The following is a 9,732-nucleotide window of genomic DNA, read 5'->3' on the forward strand; positions in this document are numbered from 1 at the left end:
AGGAATGGAAGGCAAACAAAAGGGTAACTGGGGATGAAAGCAAACTCAATCTTCCATTCCCGAGCTCCCCCCCCCCCCTATATCTGCCATGGCTTTCCTGTGTACTGTCCTAAAGACAGCAGGCTGGTAAACTGAGAGGTGAAGAACAGACACTCCAGTGACATTTTTACTTACACGTGTAGTATTGCATCACGTGCAAGTTGCAAAATAGCCGTACAAAAGATGGGCAACGGATAAAGAGAGGGAGAGTCAGAAAAGTGACGTTTGTAGCACTGCTACTCTATTTATCCTTCCAAATATAGACAGCTTTGTCGAGGATGTTTGTCTGAGGCCATTCAAATGCCTGAATTGTTGTTATTCTTAAAATTGAGCTTTATTGATGTCAATTAACTCAAGTAGATGTGAGAGGGAGAAGATATACCATGTTAAAATGTCCAACTTTACAACAGAAACAAACGTGTTAACAGAACACATTTAATTTTCAAAGCCATTTCTTCCTTTAACATTTCTTTTATTAATCAGCCTTTATATAATTATACATTGATTAGATGTTTTTTTATTAAGTAATAGTTCTTTTGACTGAGCTAACTGTGATACATACACTCATTGGATAACAACTTGGTAACCACAAGTCATTTGGTGAGCCCAGGAGCATAGTGTGCCACATCGACAAAATCTTGCTCATCTTTTATTGAATATGACCAAAAATGAGTGACTGAGTCTATAAACTCACCAGGAAAGTGTTTAAGTCAAGTCAAGGGTCAAGTCAGAGAGACATTTTTCACAGATGTCTATAGGACCAGACTTTTTGCAGACATAGAAAAAGACTTTGTCTTATTTTTGTATATATTTCTCATGTTTGCTATTTATTCCTACTGTCTACTATTTATATTTTATTCTGGCACAGCTGGTGTGGAGCTCCTAGAATTTCGTTGTACATGTGCAATGACCATAAAGTGCAATTCTATTGTATTCTGTTTTATTCTATAACTATCAGCCATGGTTGTAATTAAAAATAACTGTTAAATGTTTAAGGCCCTTTAGGTGCCAGCTTCACTTTTCAGATTAAGAAATCACATCAATGTTTTATACTGTCTGTGCTGAAAACTCCACCCTCCCATCTAAACAAAACAATGTTCTTATGTAAGCCATATATACTTTATGGCACAAGGTTGCTTTCCATGACTGGAATGGAGGCCAAGTGTAAATAGAAAGGTTATCAAAACTGTTTCACAAAGTTCATGTAAATGAAATAGCTTAGACATCATATACATGAACTCTTCACAGACAGAGAAGTAAGAAAACAGCATAAATCTAATGTACTTTTGTTTACCTGATAGGTTTTATAGGACTGAGCAAGGCACATTTTTGTGAAATGTTTGATGTTAAGAGACAGCAAGACTTTCAAAGTTGTCTGTCTGGTCAAACTCTGTAACCAGGCAACACGGGTCTTGTGAGGGAGGTAACCAAGAACTAAGAGTCTTGTTTCTCTGCAGAGATGAAAAAAGACTTTAACAAAAACAAGCATCAATGCAGAAATTCATCAATCAGGCCTTCATTGTTCTGTGAACAGATAAAAAAAAAAAGAACATACATATGGCAGTTCTTTGGTCGGTTTGCTGTTGGAAGTAAAATATTGTTTCAGTGGCAGGGGCCTTGAAAAAAAGTCAAGTATAATTTTGTCTTAAATAAAAGAGTATTCTAAAGTACACCTTATCTCAGCTTTAACAAAAACAGTTAATTTAGTATTTTCGAAAGCATCGGACAAAAGTATTGCAGCCTCCAGAGTAAGTCTGCCACTATCTCATGCACAGCCCATGTTTTATTGATCATGTGGTGGTACGCTTTTTGACAAATGCCCTGTGTGAGTTCTCTGGATACAGAAAGACTTCAGTGCTCAGTTGACTGTTTAATATTGCATTGTGATCAACCGTTTTTCAGCCACCATGATTCAAGGGACCAGCCACAATTGTGGTTAAGTTGTGAATTAATCTATTCTGCTGCCCTCAGACATGAATGCAAAATCCCATCAGTATGTGAAGTCAACTTTGTATCCATTTTCCTATTGTGGTTGTGAGAGGTCCATATGTCAGAACAACACTGCTTTCTGAAATTGGTAACACATTACAATTTTCATCATTAATAAATTGCTAACTGAATTCAGCTTTAGCAGATAATTACATTACTGAGAGAAATAAACAAGAGAGAAAAGCCAATCAGCTGATCATTGATCAGTTTCATGATTGAAGTAGAAACAGGAGAGGGAGGGGGAGAGAATTATTTATACCTTTTTTTCATCCAAATAAAAGTCTCACTTTTTGTTAGCATCCATCAGCTCTGTGCGTCTGCTTTTGGGTCCACACTCTCCTCACTCCCCGCCGTCTGCCTCTCTAGACGTGACAGAAGTATAATATGGTAAAAAAAAACCTAAAAACAAACAAACAAACATTTAAGCAATGTAGTCTAAATGTTTAACATTGCTTTTCAGTTGCTACACTTAAGGTTTTTTACAATAAAACTTACATCATGAAAAACAGCAGATTCTACTTTCTCTTCAACTTTCCATTCCAGATTTTGTCAAAAATCCAGAAACACCCATTGTGCTGATTTCCTTATCTTGCTGTTATTGTAATGTGTAGGCAGTATTTTCATTGAGTCAAATGGCAATTGATAACAATGTAATTCAAGCAATTACTAATAAATTGCCTTCAAAATATACATTATTTGATTCTATTCAGAAACAGTTTTATCAATCCTGAAAAACTGTGTCGTGTCCTGTGATGAAATGGGGTTTGGCTTAGGTGAGTTATGGTCATATTTCTTCTCTGCTAAGTTAATCTCTCTCGGCGGATGAGAGGATAGTCAGGGCAGAAACATTTTAATTTGGAGATGGTACAGTAGCAACATTGTTTTAATGTTTTCAGGGCTTTACAGGAAAATCTTCCTCTAAGCTTCAGCCACAAAACAAAGCTATTCCTTTGATTTTGAATTACAGTAAAAGCCTTCTTCCTGTATCCCACTTTGAAGACGATTACATTTTGTCATCCTGATCAGACATGTCACCCATTCACATTATTTAAAGGTACCTCGGACAACCCTGGAGGTCTTTCAAGGTCACATTTCACTTATTCTGTATGTATCTGAATATTTGGCATCAAAGGCCATAAGCTGTATATTTGGAACTATTTGACTGGTGACCTTTTTGTGTAATATTCGCACATCAAACTGATGTCAGTGAAGTCGTGTCAAAGGGTTTGGGTTTTTTTCCAAAGCTACATACTATTAATACTACTTTTCTCTGACTTTTCTAGTAGCTCTCTCCTTATCCGACCTTCTATAATTAGATCAAGCCCTTATTGTGAACCATAGGTACACAGTGGCCCACATGTTACTCCGACCAATCAGCCCCAAACGTCCAATATAATCTTCCCACCTTTGATCATGATTTCCTCCTAATCCGGTTGAAGGTGTTAGGTGAAGACAGCCAGCGGCAATATGTCTGCTCAAGGTAGGATACCCACATCTTCTTGTGAAGAAACACCGTTAATTGCCTCTATTCATACACGAAAACTAACCTAAGTGACCAAAGTGAAAGTTACATCTCTCGTTGGATGAATCAGCACCACAGATGATTGAGTTCCTATTGATGTAGGCTGGGAGGCACAGCTGGAGAGGCGGTGGGAGCTCGGGCTGCATCATTTCTATTCAAACTTCATTATAACTGATTAAAGTGACTTTGCAACACTGCATCATCTGGCCACATTAGATGACTGGATTAGCAGAAGGGATATTTTTACTCCTTAGAGTTTTACACAGACTGTGCTTATAATCCTCACAGCATCCATTTGACACATGAAAACACACAGACTTACATGCACACACATCCAAACCACTGTCAACTGCCATCGCATACAAAGTTCTAACCATTTGTTCTCTATTGGTTAAACTAATAACAGTAACATAATAAAAACCAGCATTGGAGTTTTATTGTGAAGCACTTTGATGTACACTAGTCTTTTAAATGTGCTATGGAAATAAACGTTGACTTGACTTGACTAATGACAGTAACATGAGAAATCATTTAAAATACTTTGTGAAACTGTTACAAAACCTTAACCCTACAGGACTGATATGATCTCTAAGGATAAATGAGCAGATAAACAGATGGAAAAAAAAAAAAAAATATATATATATATATATCTGCCCTCATGATTGTGTTATGTACTTGTACTTGTTCTATTTTTTCCTCTGATCCTGATCTTTTCCACTTGCTGTTCCACATGCTGTATGAGTGTAAAACATGTGCCCTCAAACTCCCTGCTGTCAGTTAGCCTTGTTTCTGGCTTCTTCTCAGCTGTTGCCTTTGAGACTCCACGCAGACAAGTTGGCCCCTACTAATACAACGTCTTACACAAGTATCAGTCCCAACCATATCTGACTTTTAGAGTAGCATATATTTTCAAAAACATCCAGTTTAAGAGCAAAATGGAGATAGAGATCAGCTCACAACTGTTGCCGTAAGTTTTACACACTTTAGAACACCTACTGACTCTGTTTTAAACACCCGTCTGTTCAAAAACCTCAGAAAAAAGTACGAACTGCTGACACGGCTGATTGTAGCAGGCTATTGAATTCTCCACGAAGCTAGAGAAGGTGTTCTACATGTCCACTATGTAAACCTTCGACTTGCATTGGCTGACATAAACTAGAAAGCAATGACTCTCACCTGGTGTCACAATCACATGCATGTAAGGCTAATTTTATTCAGGCTGCCCTATTAGAAAGAAATGGCAGTTTTGTGTGTGTGTGTCAAAGTTTGCTAATCTCTGAATAATAGATTGATTTCTTGATTTAGTATCCATAAAATAAAATCCAATCTTCATAAGAATACTGAGGCTCAACATATCAAAACTAATAATGCACTAATAATGAACAGCTGTACTTTTAACATACTAATTGAAAACACTGAATTTAGTAAACCGTGAAAGTTTTGGAGGTAACATCCTCATATTATTCCTAAAGCCACTGAGGAGTCATTTTATACCATTCCCGTCTAAAAAACTCTTTAATACAGGGTTCTTGATTGATTAGCCCTCTTGTGGTTATCCCATAGCAACTAAACTCATTTTAGCTGACTAAAGACTGCAAGGTTTCCAGTCCCTGAGATAGCAAATAACCCGTAAACCATCATCCTCCCTCCACACACAGCTGAAATTATCTTTTGGAATTGGTGTGTGGTATCTTTTCTTTCCTTCAAATTGAGAATTTCTGTCATGGAGTTTCTGCTTGTACCTCATATGGCCATGGAATATTGGGAGAATATTTTGGTGAGATTAGTGAGTTTTTTTCATGGTATCATCAAGTTTTTATTCAATGCTTTTCTTAGAGTGGGCTCAAAAAAACAAACAAACAAAAGAAAAGAAAAACGAGGTTATCGAGCTCTGCAATTATATTACCATTCACCTTGAGCTCTTTTTCAGCTCTTTTAGTTCTGCACAATTTCTCCTATGGAGACGGCCAAAAGTAATGTATTATCCCCATTTTTGTTATCATGAACTAATGAATAGTCAGCTATGAATGACTAATAAATTACAGCTTGGGAAAGCTCTAGTCTAAAGCCTTCATAAAGGCCTTAAATGGGACCACACTGACCTCTGGTCTCCGAGGACATTTTAGCACTCTTTTTCCAGGTGAAAAGCTTTTTATACTACCGAATTTTACTCAGCTCATCAGGAAGAGACAGATTCTAGACTAGTCTAGTCTTGAATTTCAATATGCTGAATGACTATGTTTTATTATTTTTTGTATTTAGATATACCCTAAATTTACATGCAACAACTGACTTCAGTTCAGTAAGTTTTAGTAGCACAGAGGACATTTGCGTCTTCCAGCCTGAATTTTAAATGTTTATTCATTTACTCAATGCGTTCAATAAAGACTTGAAAAGTACAACTGTTTGTGTGTTTTCACTTTAATCAAATCGTGTTTGCTTGTAGTTGTGACTTCGATGGAGATCCGACATAATTCAATGAGTAGTCAGCACAGATTTCAGAGACTTCTTGTATCTGAATAATGTGAAATTTAGGAAGTTAGTGTTTCTCTGTCCACCTGCCTTTACTGCTTTTCAAAACGCCAGTGAGTCATTGTCAGAAATCAACATATATTATTGTCAGTTGCTCTCATGGCTAATGAGTAATTAACACTAATGATAGCAATCAGACTTAGCACAATTCTGGCATCAAGATCTCCATAATAATCACTTGTCTTGACCTTATTGCTATTTCTGGTGCAGCAAGCCACTGGCAACTTTTCCCCAAGAGCACAATATATGGTATAACATGTGATTAAAAAATACATTAAGAGTTTATTTAAGTCAATTTTTACACATATATTATCTCCCTGGGCTGCAAGGTAACTGGACAATATAACATATTCATAATTATGCCAATTATTTGTAATACTTTGATGCATAATGTTTGAAAATAATTGCTACTGTTTGAAAATTGTCTTACAAAGCAATCTGTTGCACTCAATGACCACCTGCAATCTAAAACCCATGGACACCAAATGCTGTATTTCCTCCCTTGAGATGCTCTGCTAGGTCTGTACTGTAGTGTTTGTGTTTGTTTGTGGGTCTCTCTGTCTTCAGTTTTGTGTTACAGTGAGTTAACTAAAAGCATGGTCTAAACTGAAAAGCAGGAGACTGATATTGCTAATATTCAGTTTCATTGTCTAGAGAAATTCTTTGGTTGCTCTTATATTATGCTTTATGTCAGTATCGATTTGCACTGTGTATCGCCATCTAATCTTTTTTGTAGTATTTGGCTTAATTTGAGAAGAGAGTGTAGTCCTGTACACTTCAGAATTCATTGTGCTATTTGTATTAGCAGTCACATCATCAATAAACACTAGTGCCCTGATCCCATTGGCAGCCGTGCATGCCAATGCCATAGCGCTGTCTCCATGTCTGGCAGATGATGCGGTATGCTTCAGATAATGAGCCGTTCCTTTCCTTTTCCATATTTTTCTCCTCCAGTCATTCTAGTACAAGTTAATCTTGGTTTGAACTGTCCAAGATTATGTATTTATTTATTTGGATGTCTTCTAACAAAGTCTAATCTGGCCTTGCTGCTCTTGAGTACAACCTGTATTTACAGTCAAGGCATCTCCTGAGACTTTGACAATGATAACGTCTTCAAGAGCAATGAGTAATGTTTGGGCGTGGTGAACCTGTGAGCAGTTTGGCAAGGAAATAGATGCCGCTTTATGGAGGGAATTGTGATGCTCTGGAACCCGAAGGCATGGATATGAAGCTGTAAACTGTTGCAATGTCGAATGACAAGAAGGGCAGGTTGGAGTTTTGATGCAATGAACAGAAGCTTGCTACGAGGCTATTTAAAATCGCTTCTTGGGAGATGCTGATAAGTTCTGCGATGCTGGGGTTTAGATCTCGAACGTCGTGGCTGAAAATGAAGGAAAGGGGTTTGGAGCTGCCTCTGCGTGGGGAACCAAGGCTCTGAATGTCTGGAGGGAGAGATGAGACAGGAAGTCGGCAATGGAATTGAAGTGGCCTGGAATGTGTTCCGCTCTGAATAGGAACTGATGGGTGACTGATACTGATGTTGATAATGTCGACTACAGCGAAGTTGTCGGACCAAATGAGGATAGATTTTTTTTGACCATTCGTGGCCCCACAGTAAGGCTGCGATGAGTACCGGGTAAATTTCGTAAACAGCTGATGAAGGCAGGAACTGATCGTGGATATATTTACGGAACTCGGGTGGCCAAGCTGAAGAGAACCACCCTCGGCCATAATAGCCCCCAAAGCCGGCAGAAGGGGCGGCATCTGTGAAGAGCTGAACACCATCGGAGTGGGACAGCCGATCATTGTAGAAGAAGGTGATGCCGTTCCAGTTGGCGAGCAGAAGTTGCCAGAGACGCAGTTCGGCCCTGGAAGAGCTGTCCAGCGTGATGGAGTCGAGGAGTGACGGTTTAGATGCAGCGAGTGAAAGCAAGTGAGAGATGAAGGAGCGGCCTTGAGGGATGATGCGTAGAGCGAAGTTTAAATGTCCCAACAGGGAGAGCAGCTGTCATTTAGAGCAAGTGGGAGCAAGGAGAAAGCTTTGGAGGAGAAGGGTGATGTGATTGAGCTTTTCGGTGGGCAGGGAGGCCTGGAAACGTTCACTGTCGAGGGTTATCCCGAGGAACTCCAGGGATGTCGAAGGTCCCTCTGTTTTCTCTTCCGACAAAGGAAGGCCAAGTTCGGAGAAGACTAACCTCAGAGTGGATAACCCGTGAGCTGGTGGTGACGTGTGAGGGGAGATGAATAGGAAGTGTTCGAGGAGGTGAACCAAAAAAGGCAGCATATGATTGTTAGAGAGGATCCAACATAGAGCTTCGGAGAGTGAATCAAACAGCTTGGGGCTGCTTTTGCAACCGAAGGTCAGTCTGACGGCGAAATAGTAGGTATCCCTCCACTTGACTCCGAACAGGTGCCAGAAGTCAGGGTGAATCGGCAAGACCTTGAAGGCCCTTGTGATGTCAGCTTTAGAGAGCCATGCGCCTCTGCCGGCGAGTTTAATGAGAGAGATGGCATGGTTCACTGTTGAGTACTTGAGAGAGTAGTCGTCGCTGGGAATGAGGCTATTTATGCTTGGAATCTGACTGCTATGGGAAGCAGAAAGATCGATGATTATGCGATTTTTTCCTGAATATTTCCTGGTGGCGATGCCCAGAGGGTTGATGCAAAAGAGAGGGAAGGGAGGTTCGGGGAAGGGTCCGATCATGAAACCCTCCCTGACTTCCTTGGCGAGCAGGCTGTCGACGGTTTCTGGGTCTTTGAGTGCTGACTGCAGGTTATTGCAAGTGCAAGAAACCAAAGGCTGGGCGATGATCCCTGGGTGGAAGCCCTCCGAGAAACCTTTTATTAAGAAGTTGACGAAGTCTGGGTTAGGGTGATTTTGTAAGGCGACTTTTAGTGCTGGAATGTGGATGGGTGTGGAGGCTGACGGAGCTAGCCATGGCTTGGTGGGGTTGTGGGGGCATGCGGGGCGGGAATGGTTACCGCCGCAAAAGGAGCAGCAGTGAAGATAGCGGCGTTGAGACAAGGAACAGCTGGAGTCGTTGAAGTTATTGCAAATGGTACGGCCTCCAAGGTGCTTGATGGGCCTGCCCCGCCTGTCTGAATCGTGAGGCAAAGGCATGCTGGGGGTGAAGATTGTGGGTTTAGAAGGTTCTGGTACGGGATCTGGGGTCAAGCGGGAGGGAACGGAAGGACGGCACAAGGGCTGCGAATCTTTTGGGCTGGGACTATGCAGGCGGAAGCGGGATGTGGCGGGGCGCCGCACAACTTGTCCCATAAATATGGAACTGGTTTTGACCACTGGTAGGACCAGTTTTTGCATATTTAAATTTTGTCACTGGATTTAAATCATAGCTAAGGATTTAGCTTAAAATATATCCCATAGAGGTAGTAATCTATTACCACATAACAGGCAAAAACCTCATTCTCAACTATTACTGCCACTTAAGCCAGACAGTCTGGGACAGCAACCTCAGCATGGCAAGCTTGAGAAGGGGATCATCACACTGTGCACCATGTTTGTAATACTTTTCTCCCTTGCCATAAACATGGTGGTAAAGGCTACTGAGGTTGAGTGTAGAGGATCCTTTACCAGGACCCAGTGGTGACAACAACATGTGTCCCAGGACGTAGGTGGATTCTGAAGGGCC

The 9,732-nt window shown here is 40.4% G+C and overlaps 1 pseudogene; it reads right to left on the reverse strand.

The window, feature by feature from the left end:
* Positions 1-7,443: 7,443 nt before the first annotated feature.
* On the reverse strand, positions 7,444-9,404 carry LOC145431117 (uncharacterized; annotated as a pseudogene).
* Between the last annotated feature and the right edge of the window lie 328 nt (positions 9,405-9,732).

This window comes from Astatotilapia calliptera, chromosome 9 (genome assembly GCF_964374335.1).
Source record: "Astatotilapia calliptera chromosome 9, fAstCal68.1, whole genome shotgun sequence".
NCBI lineage: Eukaryota > Metazoa > Chordata > Actinopteri > Cichliformes > Cichlidae > Astatotilapia > Astatotilapia calliptera.